At 43.4% G+C, this 21,384-nt stretch overlaps 1 protein-coding gene across 1 annotated transcript in view; it reads left to right on the forward strand.

The window, feature by feature from the left end:
• Positions 1 to 21,384, forward strand: part of LOC309559919 (protocadherin-11 X-linked-like) — a 2,238,392-nt gene that overhangs the window by 2,134,697 nt on the left and 82,311 nt on the right. The window lies entirely within an intron of this gene.

Here is a 21,384-nt window from a genome sequence, read left to right on the forward strand (position 1 = left end):
TTTTGCTAAACAAATAAAAAAAAGACTGAAAAGTTTGAAAAAAAAAAGTGTTTTTGTTTGTTATACAATTTTGTAAATAAATATTTTTTTCCTTCACTGACAGGCACTGATGGGTTGGCACTGATAGGCATCACTGATAGGTAGAACTGATATGCAGCATTGGTGGGCACTGATAGTCGGCACTGCTGGGCACTGATAGGTGGCACTGATGGGCACTAATGGGCACTGATAGGCAGCACTGGTGGGCACTGATGGGCACTGATAGGTGGCACTGATGGGCACTAATGGTCACTGATAGGCGGCACTGGGGGCAATAATGGGCACTGGTGGGCGGCACTGATAGGTGGCAATGATGGGCACTGGTGGGCAGCACTGATGGGGAGGGAACTAGCGGGCAGCACTGATGGGGAGGGCAATGGGCCATAGTGGGCATCCCTGGGGTAATGGGTGGGCATCCCTGGGGTCATGGGTGGGCATCCCTGGGGGTCATGGGTGGGCATTCCTGGTGGTTCTAGTGGTAACCCCCCCCCGAGGGTCTGCACTGGTAATCAATGATCTGATTACCAGTGCAGACCCCCCCCCCCCTGTCAGGAGAGCCGCAGATCGGCTCTTCTTTACTCGTGCCTGTCAGGTGGTCACATGGTAAAGAGCCTACGCCAGTAGGCTCTTTACCGAGATCGGAGATGCGGTGTGTCAGTGTCGCAGAGCGCATTATCCTGCCGCCGTCATATGACGTCCGCTCAGGATAATGCAACCACATTCCCGCCGTCATTTGCCTATAGAGCGTGCGGGAAGTGGTTAATTACCATATGATTATTTATGATTACACTATTAGGATTTAGCGCCGCTTCTTATTAATATTGATCTCTTACAGCCGGTATCATAGTTGGTGAAGCGGCTGCTTAACTTTTTTTTTTTTTACTTGACCTAGCGCAGATTTTTTTCCTGTTTTCTAATATAGTGAACTTACATTGGTCCAAGCTAGATCAATGGGAAAATAGAATACCTGAAATTCATCTTTAATAAATGTCCATTTATTTGACGTCATATTAATTAAACATTTTTTTGGCCATTATTGACATAAAAACAAACCCGTAAATCCTCATCGCCACTCTAGTTGTTAGATTGTATCCACTCACTCCAAAGCCATTGAATTTCCGCTGTATTATTCTACTCTTCTACAGTGATCTAAGCGGTGTTGGGCGAGCGCGCGCGCGGCCAATCTGGTTGCTATGGCTCCAACACATGTATTAGTGGGCTAAATGGAGCCGAGTAATTTGTTGTGCTGGAAGCGAGAGGCTGAAGGGATTTATGAGTGTTAAAAGGTTATCTGCTCATTGTACGGCTCTGCCTTCCATTGACATATTTCATTTTGTAATATGCAGCTTTCTTATCTAGGCGTACATGGAGATATTATGATAATGGCGTTCCACCAGGATAAGCGACTTTCGGGTGCCATTTAGGGGCCTTTGTGCGCTGCTGGAAATGATAGACATAGCAAGGCATTTCTCACATCGTTCTTGGTCATCTCTGAAACAGAAATACCTCCGGAAATATACGTCCTAAAGGGGAGCAAGGCATCAAATCCACAGCTCCCAGCTGTCCCGGATTTGAAGGGACTGTCACTGATTTGGAGGGATAAAGGACAAAGTCCCTCTGTCCCTCATTCCTCATTTTGATCTGATCTATATAAATGTATATAAAATGCACTGTTCCCCACTGCTTAACCTTCCATCCAATTTCTAAATTGCTGCATTTGGTAATTTACTAAGCCATTATGAAGGAATAGTAGTGGTAAAAAAAGAAAAGAAACGCACTCGGGGGCTTAACTAATCATTTTTTTTGTTAAATTCTCCTTAAGGCCCCTTTCACACATACGGTCCGTTTGTCCGTTTTTCATCCATCCGTTGACGGATGAAAAACGGACATCAATGCATTCCTATGGAAAAACGGATTACAACAGGTGATCATCCCTTAACATCCGTTTTCATCCGCTTCCGTCAATGTCCGTTTTTTGGATCGGATGAGTGCCCTATTTTTCATCCGTCAAAAAAAACAGACGTAAAAAAGGAAGTAAACAGACAAACGGATGAAAAAACGGATGAAAAACGGACGAAAAACGGACGAAAAACGGATGAAAAACGAATGAAAAATGGATGAAAAGCAGATGGAAAACTGATACATTTGACGTGACTGAACTGATGAACTGAATGGACCGTATGTGTGAAACAGGCCTTAGGGCTCTTTCACACTACCCGTCCATCGGTGGACTCCGTTTATCTCAGTGGGGGATCGATCCGCTGATCCCCCACTGAGCAGGAGGATGGCAGCTGTGTCTCGACGCTGTGTGCAGAGACACAGCTGTCAGTTTCCCATACATCTCTATGGGGGAATCGGATGGGAACGGACCGTTAGTCGGTTCTCATCCGATCCCATCCAATCCGATCCGCTGGACGGATGGAAAATAGGGTTTCCATCTGTCCAGATTTGACGGATTGGATTGGATGTCAGCGGACATGTCTCCGCTGACATCCGATGCCCCATAGGGATGTATGGGGGGACCGTTCACATCCGCCAAAAAAACGGACAGGTTGCTCTCTCACATGCTGTCCCTTTATCCGTTTTTCATCCATCCTTTGACGGAGGAAAAATGGACATCAATGCATCTCTATTTAAAAACGGATGACAAGGGATGATCATCAGTTAACATCCGTTTTCATCCGCTTCCGTCAATGTCCATTTTTTGGAACGGATGAATGCCCTATGTTTCATCTGTCAAAAAAACGGATCACATGAAAAACGGATGTAAATGTACAAACGGTAGTGGATGTAAAAAAAAACGGATGAAAAATGGATGTAAACGGATGAAAAACGGATGAAAACAGACGAAAAACGGACAAAAAACGGATGAACAATGGATGAAAAACGGACGAAAAACGGATGGAAAACGGATGGAAAACGGATGGAAAACTGATACATTTGACGTGACTGAACTGATGAACTGAACGGACCGTATGTGTGAAAGGGGCCTTAGGGTCAACTCTATATTTTTGTTTATAGCGCAAAAAATAAAAATCGTAGAGGTGATCAAATACCGCCAAAAGAAAGCTCTATTTGTGGGAAAAAAAGGACGTCAATTTTATTTCGGTACAGCGGCGCACAACCGCGCAATTGTCCGTTAAAGTAACGCAGTGCAGAATTGCAAAATAGGGCCTGGTTATTAAGGGGGGAAATCCTTTCGGTCCAGAACTGGTTAAGGGTCCTTTCACACGGTCAGCTCCGTTTTTTTTCCGTTCAGTCACTTCTTTTTTTTTTAAACAGACACGGATGTCACTTTTGTAGGGTCCGTTCTGTATGTCCGTTTTTCATCCATCTGTTTGCGGATGAAAAGCGGACATAATGTATGTCAATGGGCTAGCGGACGTTAGCGGATGACATCACTTCAATGTATTCAAAATACCGAAAACTGCATTTTTTAATACAGTCACTTTTTTAAATTCCGCGCCTTTAGCCACCGAGTAACCCAGATGTGACGTCATGAACGCCGATTCCAGGTTACATCATCGGAGACCCGGTCGAAGCCGAATCCAGATTCGTTCGGTACTCGACTCAGCCGGCCGAGGTTCCTGCTGGTTGCTTAGTTCTCCCGGTGGGACGGGAGACCCAGATAGAGCCGTGGAAGGCGGCGGGAGGGGGGGCGGGGTGTCCCCTCCCGCTTCCTGGGGTAACGACTGAGCGGCTCCCGAGCGGCATTGGCCATTACCACCTGAAAGCCGACCGCGGGCTCTAAAAAATGGTACCAGGACGATGCTTCTAGCTGCAGGCATCACCCGGTACAACCACTTCTTGCAGCCGATGTACAGCTATGGCGATTCGCGGGAAGTGGTTAAACTGAATGGGTTGTTTTACAAGGTGATCGTTTACAATCACTTTAAATGTGTGCCTAGCCAGTGTTTTTGTGTGTACTGTGTGAGGTGCTTTTACTAGGGGAGGAGATGGAGATTATTCCCTGGAGGAACACAGGTTCCATGCCTTCCCCCCTTGTCAGAATGGAGATCTGCCTTGTTTACATATATTTGTAAGTGTAGGAGCGCCCGATATCCAATGAGAAGCAGCGTGAAGGCGAATGTATAGTTGTTTTATTGAAAGAAACAACAAATGGTCAAGGCAACATGTTTCGGGGAAAAGAGACTCCCCCCTTCCTCACGGCTATCAGAGAAAAAAAAAGCATGCAGAAAAACATATTTACAGTATATATATATATATATATATATATACACTGTATATACAGTATCTCACAAAAGTGAGTACACCCCTCCTTTTTGTAAATATTTTATTCTATCTTTTCATGTGACAACACTGAAGAAATGAGACTTTGCTACAATGTAAAGTAGTGAGTGTACAGCTTGTATAACAGTGTAAATTTGCTGTCCCCTCAAAATACCTCAACACACAGCCATTACTATCCAAACTGCTGGCAACAAAAGTGAGTACACCCCTTAGTGAACATGTCCAAATTGGGCCCAATTAGCCATTTTCCCTCCCCTATGTCATGTGACTCATTAGTGTTAAAAGGTCTCAGGTATGAATGGGGAGCAGGTGTGTTAAATTTGGTGTTATCGCTCTCACTCTCTCATACTGGTCACTGGAAGTTCAACATGGCACCTCATGGCGAAGAACTCTCTGAGGATCTGAAAAAAAGAATTCTGCAGCATGGTGGCCTAGACCATACAGCGGTTAAACAGGACAGGTTCCACTCAGAACAGGCCTCGCCATGGTCATCCAAAGAAGTTAAATGCACGTGCTCAGCATCATATCCAGAGGTTGTCTTTGGGAAATAGACGTATGAGTGCTGCCAGCATTGCTGCAGAGGTTGAAGGGGTGAGGGGTCAGCCTGTCAGTGCCCAGACCATACGCTGCACACTGCATCAAATTGGTCTACATGGCTGTCATCCCAGAAGGAAGTCTCTTCTAAAGATGATGCACAAGAAAGCCCACAAACAGTTTGCTGAAGACAAGAAGACTAAGGACATGGATTACTGGAACCATCTCCTGTGGTCTGATGAGACCAAGATAAACTTATTCGGTTCAGATGGTGTCAAGCTGTGTGGTGGCAACAAAGTGAGGAGTACAAAGACAAGTGTGTCTTGCCTACAGCCAAGCATGGTGGTGGGAGTGTCATGGTCTGGGGCTGCATGAGTGCTGCCGGCACTGGGGAGCTACAGTTCATTGAGGGAACCATGAATGCCAACATGTGCTGTGACATACTGAAGCAGAGCATGATCCCCTCCCTTCAGAGACTGGGCCGTAGGGCAGTATTCCAACATAATGACCCCAAACACACCTCCAAGACGACCACTGCCTTGCTAAAGAAGCTGAGGGTAAAGGTGATGGACTGGCCAATCATATCTCCAGACCGAAAACCTATTGAGCATCTGTGGGGCATCCTCAAACAGAAGGTGGAGGAGCGCAAGGTCTCTAACATCCACCAGCTCTGTGATGTCATCATGCAGGAGTGGAAGAGAACTCCCGTGGCAACCTGTGAAGCTCTGGTGAACTCCATGTCCAAGAGGGTTAAGGCAGTGCTGGAAAATAATGGTGGCCACACAAAATTTTGACACTTTGGGCCCAATTTAGACATTGTCACTTAGGGGTGTACTCACTTTTGTTGCCAGCAGTTTAGACATTAATGGCTGTGTGTTGAGTTATTTTGAGGGGACAGCAAATTTACACTGTTATACAAGCTGTACACTCACTACTTTACATTGTAGCAAAGTGTCATTTCTTCAGTGTTGTCACATGAAAAGATAGAATAAAATATTTACATTTTAAATAAGGGGTGTACTCACTTTTGTGAGATACTGTATATACAGTATATATATATATACTGTAAATATGCGTTTCTGCATGCTTTTTTTTTCTCTGATAGCCGTGAGGAAGGGGGAGTCTCTTTTCCCCGAAACAGGTTGGCTTGACCGTTTGTTTGTCACATGAAAAGATATAATAAAATATTTAGAAAAATGTGAGGGGTGTACTCACTTTTGTGAAATACTGTATATATATCTGATCCTGTGCAGAGCTGTTGCCTTGTAGCAGTAAAGCTGCAAGGGGTTATTACAGACAACATTAATAGATACGGACTCGCTAATTTAGCGCGGTGTGCATTATACATCCCCTTTAATTGTCGGCGCCGCACAGTTTTCCACACACCTTGTGCTTTATTGCAGATGAGTTTTCAAGGGACGGGCGGTAATGTCATAAAACATGTTTAGTTATGCTGAGGCGCAAATTGAACGTTCCTAAATGCTTTGCTCATTGAATACTACAGACGCTCGTTTAGCTGCGTGAAACATTACACCCTATACAATTTGTTTCCCATTTCCCTCAAGTGTCAGAAATTAAATCTGTTTAAAAAAAAAAAAAAAGGAGAGAAATTGCTGTTGCGTATCGCGGCCCTGAACCCTGCGCCAGATAATTGTCTGAATGGCCTTCATCGGGGACTCCGGCTTTTTCATTTACTGTTTCCTGACTCAATTGCAAACGTCCAAATGCAATTTAGATTAATCTGATAGATGTGAAAATTCTCCGACGACGGTCCCCCGTTGTCTTTCTGCGGTTCCATATGGCGTGGAGGGTCCTCGCCATCCTATTCTCCAAAGATCTAATTGATTCAGGTGACTTCTGCGATCTTATAATTAAAGTACTTCTTTATGTTCAGCCATATAGGAATATAAAAATGTGTCAATATTTACATATAGATTTCCTTTTTTTATTTTTAACATTGTATCTCATTTTTAATAAAACTCTTTTAGGCTCTATTCACATCTGCGCATAGCGATTGCTGTTTCCTTTGTGTGTTTTTTTGGGCATTAACACTAGGGACCGACCGATTATCGGCAGTGCCGATATATCGGGGGTAGATATGCACTTTGCCCGATATATCGGAATCGGCCCCGAAGGTTAGCGATATTGCCGATATTTCTGGAAAGTGCTTGTACCGGAGTGATTCCTGCAGCTAGAGGCGTCACCCCAGTACCGGCGTCCATAGCCGACGGTCGGCTGTCTTGTAATGACAACCTATGCGGCTGAGAAGCCGCTCGGTTGTAATTGCAAGAAGCAGGAGGGGACGTCCCCCCCCCCATCCCGCCGCCTTCTGCGGCTTGCCCGGGTCTCCCGTCCCAATGGGAGACCCAAGCAACCAGCCTGCACGGCCGCCGTTTCTCAACCTATTTTCACCCTTTAAAATTTTAGACAATCTCAAGGCACCCTTTAACCACTTAAGCCCCGGAAAATTTTACCCCCTTCCTGACCAGGGGGTATTTTGCGATTCGGCACTGCGTGACTTTAACGGACAATTGTACCGCGACGCCGTACCCAAACAGAGCTTTCTTTTGGTGGTATTTGATCACCTGTGCGATTTTTTTGATCATGCGCTATAAACAAAAAAAGAGCGACAATTTTGCAAAAATAACAATATTTTTCACATTTTTTTATATGAAATTCCCCCCAAAAAAATGTAAAAATCTAAATTTTTTAACATTTTCGGCCAATTTGTTTTAGGCTACATATGTTTGGTAAAAAAAATCGCAAAAAGCGTATTTTGATTGGTTTGCACAAAAGTTATCGCGTTTACTAACAAAGGGAAAGATTTTTGTCATTTTTGTTGTTTTTTAACGCGTAATGGAGGCGATCTGCAATTTTTTTTTTTTTTTTTTTGCGGTACTTCGACATTGCGGCGGACAGATCGGACCCTTGACTGACATTTTTGACACTAAGCGTTAAGTAATAAGCAATAAGCGTATTTTGATTGGTTTGCGCAAAAGTTATCGCGTCTACTAACTATGGGATAGATTTATTAATTTTTATTGTTTTTTTTTTAATGGTGGCAATCTGCGATTTTTTGCAGGACTGTGACATTGTGAAGGACAGATCGGACCCCGGACTGACATTTTTTTAACACTTTTGGGGTTACCAGTGACATTTCTGCAGTAATTAGTGCTATACATATACATGTAAAAATACACTGGTATTGAAGGGGTTAACTTTATTTGGGAGGGGCTGTGTGTGTCCCTAGGGGCGTGATTCTAACTGTGATTGGCTGTGGCTTGAGCTGTAGGAACAATGATAGTAGTAGAACCGTATGATCAGTGTTCCTACACAGGGGAGAATGACAGGCGGCTTGTTTACACTAGCCGCCTGACTTTCTCCCTCTGCAGCGACGATTGCAGAGTGACCGGCAGACATCGGGTCCACTGGTCACGCGCGCGGGGGGGTCCGTGACCGCGCGGGAGCGTGCCTCCGGCGGCGCGCACTCGCTCCCCAGAGCCTCACAGGCTAGTGACGTTTATATACGTCACTTTGCCTGTGAGGGGCTGACCGCCGCAGTATATCTACTTGCGGCGGTTGGCAAGTGATTAAAATGATGGACAGTCTCGAGGCTCCCCATTCTAAAATGTAAAAAAATATTCTTATAGCTTTACATAATGCAGCAAAATCCACACGTAGGACACCCAAAGTAAGGCCTCTTTCACACGGGCGCCCGACAGAGCCATTCTGCTCAGCGGGGGATCAATCCACCAATCTCCGCTGAGCAGGCGGATGACAGCTCCGCTAACATCCGCTGCCCCATAGGGATGCATGGAGCATCCGATCAGGTCCACCTGAAAAACTGACAGGAGGATCAGATCGCCCGTGTGAAAGGGGCCTTAGAGGTGATTTATTTTTCCATAGCAAATACACTTTTGCACACTGGTACTGACTAGTATCCCAATGTTTCTCTTCTCCCCTAAATTATCTCCATCAGTCAGCTAATGCCACCCCAGTGCTGAGGGAGAGGGGCACAGGAGGGTCAAACAAGGATGCTGTGGAGGCAACAGACATCCTCCTTGTTAACTGATGTCATTGGTTGTTAGGATACAAAAAAAAAAAAAAGGGGGGGGGGGGGGGACCCAGTGATAGAGGTCAACTGAGCAAAATGGTGGACTTTAAAGGCAAATCATAAGATAGGCTTGGCCACAAAATTACATAAAAGAATCATTTATTAAATTGAATTTAAAAATATTTTTTTTTTTTTACATATAAAAGGATGGACCTGACCAAACAAAAAGGTTCTAAGTCATCCCACATAAAGATACATATTCCTGACCCAATGGTTGGTCATGTATGAACATCAGATTATGTATCAGACATTGCTTGGATGTAAGAATGCACGTCTGCTCAAAAGTCAACGTGTTTCGCGGGAGGCTTCATCAGGACCAGATGCAGACAATAGTATTCTTCTCCAAACAACGCAAGGCAAAGAATTGGCTTTGGGCGGATAGAGGGAGTAAACAAGGACCCCGATCGAAGTTTGCACTTGGGTAAATGAGAGATAAATGTATCCCATTAACCACTTGCCGACCGCCGCAAGTACATATACTGCGGCAATCAGCCCCTGCTGCGCAAAGTGACGCAAAGTGACCGGTACGTCAAGCCAATAGGGGGTGAGTGCGCGCCGTCTCTCATTCACAGGGATCCCCGCGCGAGTGACCGGTGGCTCCGATGTCCACCGGCCACTCGCGATCTCCCGCTGGAGAGGGAAAAGGGCAGGCGGCTGATGTAAACAAAGCCACCTGTAATTCTCCCTGAAGTAACAGCAGAGATCATACGATCCTGCTATGTAGGATCGTATGTCTCTGTGGTTACATCAAAAGCCACGGCCCTCTACAGTTAGAAGCAGGCCCCTAGGGACACACTTAACCCCTGGATCACTAATAAAGTTAACCCCTTCCAGAGATGTATAGTAACTAAGTAGAACTACTTCACTACTGTACTTAAGTACGGAAAGGCGGTATCTGTACTTTCCTGGAGTAGAATTTTTTTCTCCTACTTCCACTTTTACTTCACTACATTTTTTCAATGATTTCAATACTTCTACTCCGATATTTTTTTTTGTGCTGCATAGTTACTCGTTACAATTATAAAAATTACCACTGCCAGAACAGTAGATGGCAGGTTTCATGAAGTTCAAAACATGTGTATTATCAGCGCATACGAAAATAAATGCTACTGTATGTATAAATAAAAGCTGCATTTGAAATAATAAAAAACAATATGATGTTTAAACTTTTGACTTCTTTCTTTAATAACTACATAACACAGTACTTGTACTTTTACTTTCAGTACTTGAGTAGCAACATTTTTAAAAAAACTACTTGCAATACTTAAGTACAAAAAATGTTGAATACTTTAGTACTTCTACTCAAGTCACTTTTTGATCGAGCACTTGTACTTTTACTCAAGTATGGGTTTTGGAAGATATTTTTTTTTTTTTTCTTTTAACAGACATTCTATATTACATTTTCAAAAAGAAACAAAAACAAGTGACGTGTGTAGCACTTGCAAAAGGAATAGAAGGGGGTACAAAGCAGAAGGTATGCATACAAGTCTAGAAATAACATAAAATTAGATACATAAGGGTCCATATAATACATGTGAAGATTCAGATTAGATAGGATACCCAGCATCTGTTCATCAAAATATAAGGCAAGGCATGATCAGCATAGGGATTATTCATGTCAAGTATGGGTTTTGAGTACTTTATACAACTCTGACCCCTTCCCTGCCAGTGTCATTTTTACAGTAACAGTGCATATTGATAGCACTAATTATTGTAGTAATGTCACTGGTACCCCCAAAAGTGTCAAAAATGTTAGTCAGGGGTCCGATCTGTCCGCCACAATGTCGCAGTCCCGCAAAAGAAATTGCAGATCGCCGCCATTACTAGTTAAAAAAAAAAAAAAATGACATAAATCTTTCCCGTAGTTAGTAAACGCAATAACTTTTGCGCAAACCAATCAAAATACGCTTATTGTGTTTTTTTTTTTTTTTTACCAAAAATATGTAGCAGAAAACAAATTGGCCTAAAATGTTAAAAAATTTTGATTTTTACATTTTTTTTTTGAGAATTTCATATAAAAACATTTGAAAAATATTGTTATTTTTTTCAAATTTGTCTCTTTTTTTGTTTATAGCGCAAAAGATAAAAATCGCACAGGTGATCAAATACCACCAAAAGAAAGCTCTGTTTGTGGGAAAAAAAGGACATCAATTTCATTTGGGTACAGCGTCGCACGACCGCGCAATTGTCCGTTAAAGTCACGCAGTGCCAAATCCCAAAATATGGCCTGGTCATTGAGCAGCCAAATCCTCCGGGGCTTACCGTAAGTGGTTAAGAGCTGTTAGACCAAGGGTGGATACATAGAGTCTGGGTCTATTGCTTAAAAGTATAATACTTTAAGCAGTGTGGTAAATGTTAGCTGAAAAATGTGATCCCAGTAAGAGATGTAATGTCTGTCTTGCGATAGCTTGATTGCAAAAATCCATTGGAAGTTGTAAATGCCACCAAAAATAAGGGAAGCCCAGACCAAGGGCTCCACCCTAGATGAGGAACCCCATATAGCCACTTTAAGACCGGAAGGATTTGCCCCCCTTAATGACCAGGCTATATTTTGTGATTCGGCACTGCGTTATTTTAATGGACAATTACGTGGTCCTGTGACTCTGTACCTAAATAAAATTGATTTCCTTTTTTTCCCCACAAATAAAGATTTCTTTTGGTGGTATTTGATCACCTGTGCAATTTTTATTTTTGGTGCTATAAACAAAATAAGAGCGACAATTTTGAAAAAAAAAAAAAAACAATATTTTTCACATTCTGCTATATAACATTCCCCAATATAAAAATTAAAAATCTAAATTTTTTTACATTTTAGGCCAATTTGTTTTGAAGTGCAATAAGCGTATTTTGATTGGTTTGCGCAAAAGTTATCACATCTACTAACTACGGGAAAGATTGTCATTTTTATTGTTTTTTTTTTTTTTTACTAGTAATGGCGGCGATCTGCGATTTTTATTCTGTGGGACTGCGACATTACGGCGGACAGATCAGACCCCTAACTGACATTTTTGACACTTTTGGGGGTACCAATGACATTACTACAGTAATCAGTGCTAAAAGTATGCACTGTCACTGTACTAATGACACTGGTAGGGAAAGGGGTAACCTAGGAGTGATCAAAGGGTTAAATGTGAGCCTAGGGGAGTGTTTACTAACTGTGGGGGGAGGGACTTGTAAAATGATCATAGAGAAAATGATTGGACCCCTAACAGACATTTTTGACACTTTTGGGGGGACCAGTGACATTACTACAGGAAACAGTGCTAAAAATATGCACTGTTACTGTAATAATGACACTGGCAGGGATGGGGTTAACATTGTGGGTGATCAATGGGTTAGATGTAAGCCTAGGGGAGTGATTCTAACTATGGGGGGGGGGGGGGGGGCGTGGCTTCTGAAATGACCATATTTGATCCTATATAGAAGGATCACATTGGCTCTATGACCATTCCAGGAAGAAGAACAGTCAGATGTGTTTACAACAGCCGACCGTCCTTCTCTCTCAGCGGGGAGCGATCGCGGATGTCAGGCGGCAATCGGAGCCGCCTTCCACATGCATCGGCTTCCCCACTGATGAGCGGCGGGCGGGGAGGGCACCCCTCTCGGCGCGTGGTTGCCCCCTAGCCTTCTGCTCGCAACCGACGTATAGCTACGTCGCTTTGCCCAGGAGCAGCTGCCTGTCGCAGTGTAACTGCGGCGGGCGGTCGTAAAGCAGTTAAACCAGACCAGTAGATGTTCCCAGGATATGTTGTTAGGATACCCGTGTCTGCAAAGGCGTTGCGTAACTGTAAGGCGGGCTTCATCCTTCTTCTGACTTGTATAACATTTTTGATAAATTTTTAGGCATTTTGCCAAGGCACCTCTGAAGAAACCTCAAGGCATAAATGATCTAGAGGAGGGGATATCGAGTACAATCTCAGTATTTGCAGATGATACTAAACTAAGCATGCCAATATCTTCTATGCAGGATGTGGAAACCTTACAAGCGGACCTGAACAAAATAACAGGGTGGGCAACTACATGGCAGATGAGGTTTAATGTTGAAAAATGTAAAGTAATGCACTTGGGGGCCAGAAACCAGAAAGCAAGCTACTCACTAGGGGAGGAACCTCTGGGTTAGTCTAAGATGGAAAAAGACCTGGGGGTACTGGTAGACAACAGGCTTGGAAGTGGCATGCAATGCCAAGCCCCTGCAAGCAAAGCCAACAGAATACTGGGTTGTATAAAAAAGGGGATTCACTCCAGAAATAAAGAGATTATTCTCCCACTCTACAAGACTCTGGTCCGGCCACATCTGGAGTATGCTGTCCAGTTCTGGGCACCGGTTCTCAGGAAGGATGTGCTGGAACTGGAGAGAATCCAGAGAAGGGCAACAAAAATAATTAGGGGAATGGAGGGCATCGGCTATGAGGAAAGACTACAAGCACTGAACTTATTCTCTCTGGAGAAGAGACGATTGAGGGGGAATATGATATCAATGTACAAATATTGTACTGGCGACCCGAGCATAAGGAACAAACTATTCAGAGAAAGGGAATACAATAAGACACGTGGCCACTCACTAAAACTAGAGGAAAGGCGGTTTAACCTTAAAATACGTAGGGGGTTCTTCACTGTAAGAGCAGTAAGGATGTGGAATTCTCTTCCGCAAACAGTTGTATCAGCGGGGAGCATCGATAGTTTCAAAAAACTATTAGATGGGCACCTTAAAGACCACAACATACAGGGGTATACAATGTACAACATACAGGGGTATACAATGTACAACATACAGGGGTATACAATGTACAACATACAGGGGTATACAATGTACAACATACAGGGGTATACAATGTACAACATACAGGGGTATACAATGTACGGTTAACAGCAAACACACACACACATCATAGGTTGAACTGGATAAACGGATGTCTTTTTTCAACCTCACTAGAACCGAACAGTTCGACTTGCTTTTGTGCTTTTCCACTGCTGGTACCGCATGGTACGGTGTTGGAACGGTTTGGTGCGGTACAGCGACGCTTTTCCACTGCATGGAACCGAATGGTACGGCTCTCAAAAACAGTACCACCTCAATTGTGGTTCCAAGAGGTACCATACCCAGTACCATATCCCACAATCCTTTGCATGCAGTCACTACTAGCCACTGATTGGTCAGAGAATCGTTGTTATCCCACCCACTTAACTTTAGTACTACTTTAGGGAAAAGCAAACCATACCGTACCGCACCGAACCGTTCCAACACCGTACCATGCGGTACCAGCAGTGGAAAAGCAAACCGGGCCAAGCAGGGCAGAGTAGAGCCGAGTCCGTACTTGCAGTGGAAAAGTGCCAAAATGGCGCTTTCTCACTGCATGGAACCGAACAGTTCAGCTCGCTTTTGTGCTTTTCCACTGCTGGTACCGCATGGTACGGTGTAGGAACGGTTTGGTACGGTACGGTATGGCGGCGCTTTTCCACTGCACGGAACCGAATGGTACGGCTCTCAAAAACAGTACCACCTCGATTGTGGTTCCAAGAGGTACCATACCCGGTACCATATCCCACAATCCTTTGCATGCAGTCACTACTAGCCACTGATTGGTCAGAGAATCCCACCCACCCCGTTGTTATCCCACCCACTTAACTTTAGTACTACTTTAGTGGAAAAGCAAACCATACCGTACCGTACCGAACCGAACCGTTCCAACACTGTACCATGCGGTACCAGCAGTGGAAAAGCAAACCGGGCCAAGCAGGGTAGAGTAGAGCCGAGCCGGTACTTGCAGTGGAAAAGTGCCATAACTATGTAACTATGGGGGAGATTTACCAAAACTGGTGCACAGAGAATCTGGTGCAACTGTGTGTAGTAACCAATCAGCTTCAACCTTTAACTTCTTCAATTAAGCTTTGACAATAAAACCTAGAAGCTAATTGGTTACGCTACACAACTGCACCAGATTCTGTGCGCACCAGTTTTAATAAATCACCCCCTATGTAACCCTGTTTGAAAAAGGCTGGTTTAGTAACACTTTAATTATTAAGATGTACAAAGAAGACAAATTAGGAGAACTCCTGACAACAGACATTTACAACCTTTTTCTTCTAAAAACAAATCTCCAATGTGACGGTCTCATTATATACAGCAAGAAGTAAATTCATGTCTATAGACCCAAGACAAGGACCTCCAGGCAAAACACCCAGGATTCAATCAATATGTAAAGTCAATAGAGAGTTACTTGTGTCTATTTCTTTATTTTGATATAACTTTTGGAAGAAAACTTTCTGTTCAACAATTTGTACTTGGAATGGGAAATATGGACTGTCTGTGATCACACCCTATCTGTTTGGCTCAGAAAACTAAGTAGCCATTATACTCACATGCAGTTCCATCGGTCAGTAGCGCTTCCCATCCAGCCAACATTGTAATAGAAACATTGTGCTGCGCACACTTGCTTCAATTGTACATCATTGTTCTTTCAACTGGAATGTTTGATTGTATTTGTAAATATTTTCTTTACACACTGATACATGTTTGCTAATTGGTTTGATCAAAATAAAGAAGGCTGCATTCACATGTCAGCTTATAATCGCGGGCAGAACCGCCGCGGTTCCGCCCGCGATTCGGAGATTTATTGGCAAATCGCGGGACGCCTAGCGTTGCCCGTTGACTTGCAATAGCCCCCCAAACGCCGAGCGATGTTGCCGCGATTTACGCCCGCCGAATCGCGGCAACATCGCGCAAACAAAATCGCGGGACGCAATACGCTCCAAAGAAGCTCTTGTACTTTTTTGGAGCGTATTGCGTCCCGCGATTTTGTTTGCGCGATGTTGCCGCGATTCGGCGGGCGTAAATCGCAGCAACATCGCTCGGCGTTTGGGGGGCTATTGCAAATCAACGGGCAACGCTAGGCGTCCCGCGATTTGCAATAAATCTCCGAATCGCGGGCGGAACCGCGGCGGTTCTGCCCGCGATTATAAGCTGACATGTGAATGCAGCCTAAAGCTGAACTTCATGCAGTAATTAAAATTTAGAAATGAATGTAGCTCTGAAATGTATTATTACATCCTTGTTTTACATAAATTTACATATACACAGGTACATCTCACAAAATTAGGATATCATCAAAAAATTAATTTATTTCAGTAATTAAATTCAAAAATTTAAACTCATATATTTTATATAGATGTGTTACACACAGAGTTATATATTTCAAGCATTTCTTTATTTTAATTTTGATGATTAAGGCTTACAGCTAGTGACACCCCAAAATTCAGTATCTCAGAAAATTAGAATATTATATAAGACCAATAAAAAAAAAAAAAAAGGATTTTTAATACAGAAATGGAGGCTTACTGAAAAGTCTGTCCATGTACAGTATAGGATGCACTCAATACTCGGTCGGGGCTCCTTTTGCATGAATTACTGCATCAATGCGGCGTGGCATGGAGGCGATCAGCCTGTGGCACTGCTGAGATGTTATGGAAGCCCAGGTTGCTTTGATAGCGGCCTTCAGTTTGTCTGCATTGTTGGGTCTGGTGTCTCTCATCTTCCTCTTGACAATACCCCACAGATTACAGTCAGTGATGATTTGGGGAGCCATGTCATCTGCTGGTGTTGGTCCACTGTGTTTTATCAAGTCCAAAGTCAGCGCAGCCCTCTAGCAGGAAATTCTACAGCACTTCATGCTTCCCTCTGCTGACCAGCTTTATGGAGATGCTCATTTCATTTTCCAGCAGGACTTGGCACCACCCACACTGCCAAAACTACCAATACCTGGTCACATGATCATGGTATCACTGTGCTTGATTGGCAAGCAAACTCGCCTGACCTAAACCCCATAGAGAATCTGTGGGGTATTGTCAAGAGGAAGATGAGAGCAACCTGACCCAACAATGCAGATGAGCTGAAGGCTGCTACCAAAGCAACCTGGGCTTCCATGCCACGCCGCATTAATGCAGTAATTCATGTAAAAGGAGCCCAAACCAAGTACTGGGTGCATACTATACTGTACATGGACAGATTTGTCAGTAAGCCAACATTTCTGTAATTACAATTCTTTTTTTTTTCTCGGTCTTATGTAATATTCTAATTTTCTGAGATACTGAATTTTGGGGTGTCACTCGCTGTAAGCCATAATCATCAAAATTAAAAGAAAGAAATTCTTGAAATATATATCACTCTGTGTGTAACACATCTATATAAAATATATGAGTTTCACTTTTTGAATTGAATTACTGAAATAAATTAACTTTTTGATGATATTCTAATTTTCTTAACCATAGTTTAAGATAATATATTAAAAAATGATTAAATAGTAATTGATAATTAAATCATTATTAAAAAATACATAACTTAAAATATATTTTATATATATATATCGCAAACATACATTTAATCATTCAATTTGTATTTTGAGCAAATTCAAAATGTTGATAAAGGGTGGAAGAATGAACCAAAGAAGGTTAAATTAAATATATATACACAGTATCTCACAAAAGTGAGTGCACCCCTCACATTTTTGTAAATATTTTATTCTACCTTTTCATGTGACAACACTGAAGAAATGACACTTTGCTACAATGTAAAGTAGTGAGTGTACAGCTTGTATAACAGTGTAAATTTGCTGTCCCCTCAAAATAACTCAACACACAGCCATTAATGTCTAAACTGCTGGCAACAAAAGTGAGTACACCCCTAAGTGGAAATGTCCAAATTGGACCCAAAGTGTCAATATTTTGTGTGGCCGCCATTATTTTACAGCACTGCCTTAACCCTCTTGGGCATGGAGTTCACCAGAGCTTCACAGGTTGCCGCTGGAGTCCTCTTCCACTCCTCCATGATGACATCACTGAGCTGGTGGATGTTAGAAATGTTGCACTCCTGGAGACATGCTTGGCCAGTCCATCACCTTTTCCCTCAGCTTCTTTAGCAAGGCAGTGGTCATCTTGGAGTTGTGTTTGGGGCCGTTATCATGTTGGACTACTGCCCTGCGGCCCAGTCTCTGAAGGGAGGGGATCATGCTCTGCTTCAGTATGTCACAGTACATGTTGGCATTCATGGTTCCCTCAATGAACTGTAGCTCCCCAGTGCCGGCAGCACTCATGCAGCCCCAGACCATGACACTCCCAACACCATGCTTGACTGTAGGCAAGACACACTTGTCTTTGTACTCCTCACCTGGTTGCCGCCACACACGCTTGACACCATCTGAACCAAATAAGTTTATCTTGGTCTCATCAGACCACAGGACATGGTTCCAGTAATCCATGTCCTTAGTCTGCTTGTCTTCAGCAAACTGTTTGCAGGCTTTCCTGTGCATCATCTTTAGAAGAGGCTTCCTTCTGGGACAACAGCCATGCAGACCAGTTTGATGCAGTGTGCGGCGTATGGTCTGGGCACTGACAGGCTGACCCCCCTTCAACCTCTGCAGCAATGCTGGCAGCACTCATACGTCTATTTCCCAAAGACAACCTCTGGATATGATGCTGAGCACGTGCACTCAACTTCTGTGGCCGACCATGGCACGGCCTGTTCTGAGTGGAACCTGTCCTGGTAAACCACTGTATGGTCTTGGCCACCGTGCTGCAGCTCAGTTTCAGGGTCTTGGCAATCTTCTTATAGCCTAGGCCATCTTTATGTAGAGCAACAATTCTATTTTTCAGATCCTCAGAGAGTTCTTTGCCATGTGGCGCCATGTTGAACGTCCAGTGACCAGTATGAGAGAGTGAGAGCGATAACACAAAATTTAACACACCTGCTCCCCATTCACACCTGAGACCTTGTAACACTAACGAGTCACATGACACCGGGCAGGGTAAAATGGCTAATTGGGCCAAATTTGGGCATTTTCACTTAGGGGTGTACTCACATTTGTTGCCAGCGGTTTAGACATTAATGGCTGTGTGTTGAGTTATTTTGAGGGGACAGCAAATTTACACTGTTATACAAGCTGTAAACTCCCTACTTTACAATGTAGCAAAGTGTCATTTCTTCAGTGTTGTCACATGAAAAGGTAGAATGAAATATTTACAATAATGTGAGGGGTGTACTCACTTTTGTGAGATACTGTGTATGTGTGTGTATATATATATATATATATATATATATATATATATATATATATACATACATACACACACACACATATATATATATATATATACACTTTTTTTTAAAATTTAACCTTCCTTGGTTCATTCTTCCACCCTTTATCAACATGTTGAATTTGCTCAAAATAAAAATTGAACGAGTAAATGTATGTTTGAGATATATATATATACTTTTTTTTTTTTTTTGTAATTGAACCTTCCTTGGTTCATTCTTCCACCCTTCTTCAACATTTTTTATTTGCTCAAAATAAAAATAAATGTATATATACATTTTTTTTTTTTTTATAGTCGAGGTTTAATCTGCTCATATTTAACATTCCTTGGTTCATCCCTCCACCTTTGTTCAATTCTTAGGTAAAATCTTTCTGTTTCAGTTACATACTCTATTGTAGACCCATTAACCTCATCACTAGGTCTCTGTGCTTTCCTATGCCATGCAGTCAGGTCATTGCTAGTCGGAGGGTCTTTACATTTTTTTTTTAGAAAACCAGCAGACCACCCTTGGTAATGCCCACATGTGATTCTGAGCCTCCTTGATTGAAGTCACTAAAATCCAATGAATGAGAGGGATGCGGTGGGGACAGCCAGGCTGGGGAAGAACGAGCTATTTGATGCTGGACGACCTCCAACCAAGAAATGGGGCGGGGCTCTATCTGACTGGCTGCACCTTTTAATGCACATTGTGAGAAGCTCAGAGTGTGCAGTGAAATCAGAGTGACAGAATAGGAGGATGTACAACTGTGCAAGACTAAAGGGAAGGGCGGAGGTCAGATATAGATTTTACAGCAGCCCGGAGTTGGGCTCTGAGAAGATGCAATCCAGGGATGGGAAGCAGACTTGATGCGATTTTTATGATATTATTTTGGATAGAAGAATAGAGGAACCTGAACATACAAGTCTGGCTGAGTTTGCTGGGACTTGTAGCTCCCCGCCAATTCGCACTCCGCCCGGAGCCGGTTTCCAGATAAACAGAAGTGAGCAGACAATTTGTAGAGTGCAAATGACATGATAGGATAACTTGATATACTGTGAGAGCGATGAGCGAGCTGTGAGAGCGATGAGCGAGCTGCGGCCGTAGCCGCCGGCGTCTGATTGCGTTCTGGTGAAATTCTATTTAAATGCAGATTAGATGCCCCGCCGTACCCTGTTTATCCCTTGTTTACCAACAGGAAGCCGGAAAATATCTTCTTTTTTTGTTTTCTTCTTGAGTTTTTGTGTTTTCATGGTCCGTTATGAGATGAACATATTTTCAGTTTGAATCGAGGATGAATAATATTGTATGACACATTTTTATTGTATCTAAAGTCAGATATTTAGGCAGTTAAAGAGTTAGGCCCCGTTCACATAGGGCGACGCTACTTCGAGCAGTGCGCCGCGACCTCGGAGCGGCCGCTACGGACTTCATAACATTGAAGTCTATGGCGGTCGCCTCCTGGTCGCCCCAAAGAAGCTCCGGACCCTTTTTCTAAGTCGGAGCGACTTGTGTCGCTCCTATTAGAACGGGTCCGCAGCTTCCTTATGGGAGGCGACCTACGGCGACCTGTGAGGCGACCAGGTCGCCTCACAGGTCGCCTCAGTGTGAACCGGGACTAACTCCGCTTTCATTGAGAAATTAAAAAAAGAAAAAAAAAATTCCCTCTGGGTGACCAAAGTACATGGAGGGAGGGATTATAACCACTTGCCGACCGCCCGCCGCATATAGCAGGCTGGCTCGGCTGCGCAAATCAACGTACTGGCAACGTCGGTTCGCAGGAGTGGTGCTCGGGGGGCGAGTGCCCCCACTAGGCAGCGGGGAAGCCAATCCACGGGGACCAGGGGCCGCGATTGCCATCGGGCACCCACGGTCGCTCCCCACTGAGAGAGAAGAATGGTCAGCTGTTGGAAACACAGCTGACCGTTCTTCTCTCTGAAATGACCACACAGCGCCTGTGATCCTTCTTTATAGGATCACAGGTTTCTATGATCATTTTACAAGCCCCGCACCCCCACAGTTAGAAAAAACACCCCCTAGGCTCACAATTAATCCTTTGATCACCCCTAGGTTAACCCCTTCCCTGCCAGTGTTATTAGTACAGTGACAGAGCATATTTTTAGCACTGATTACTGTAGTAATGTCACTGGTCCCCCCCAAAAGTATCAAAAATGTCAGTTAGGGGTTCGATCTGTCGCAGTCCCACTAAAAATCACAGATTGCCACCATTACTAGTAAATAAAAATAAATAAAAATGACATAAATCGTTCCCCTAGTTTGTAGACTCGATAACTCACATTGCATTGTGGAAAAGTCAGAGTTACTTAAAAAGCAGAGAGGTGGTTTTTAGCTAAAAACGCCCAAAAACGCTGAAAGACGCCAA

The sequence above is a fragment of the Pelophylax lessonae genome (genome assembly GCF_965119305.1).
Source record: "Pelophylax lessonae genome assembly, chromosome: 7".
NCBI classification, from domain to species: domain Eukaryota; kingdom Metazoa; phylum Chordata; class Amphibia; order Anura; family Ranidae; genus Pelophylax; species Pelophylax lessonae.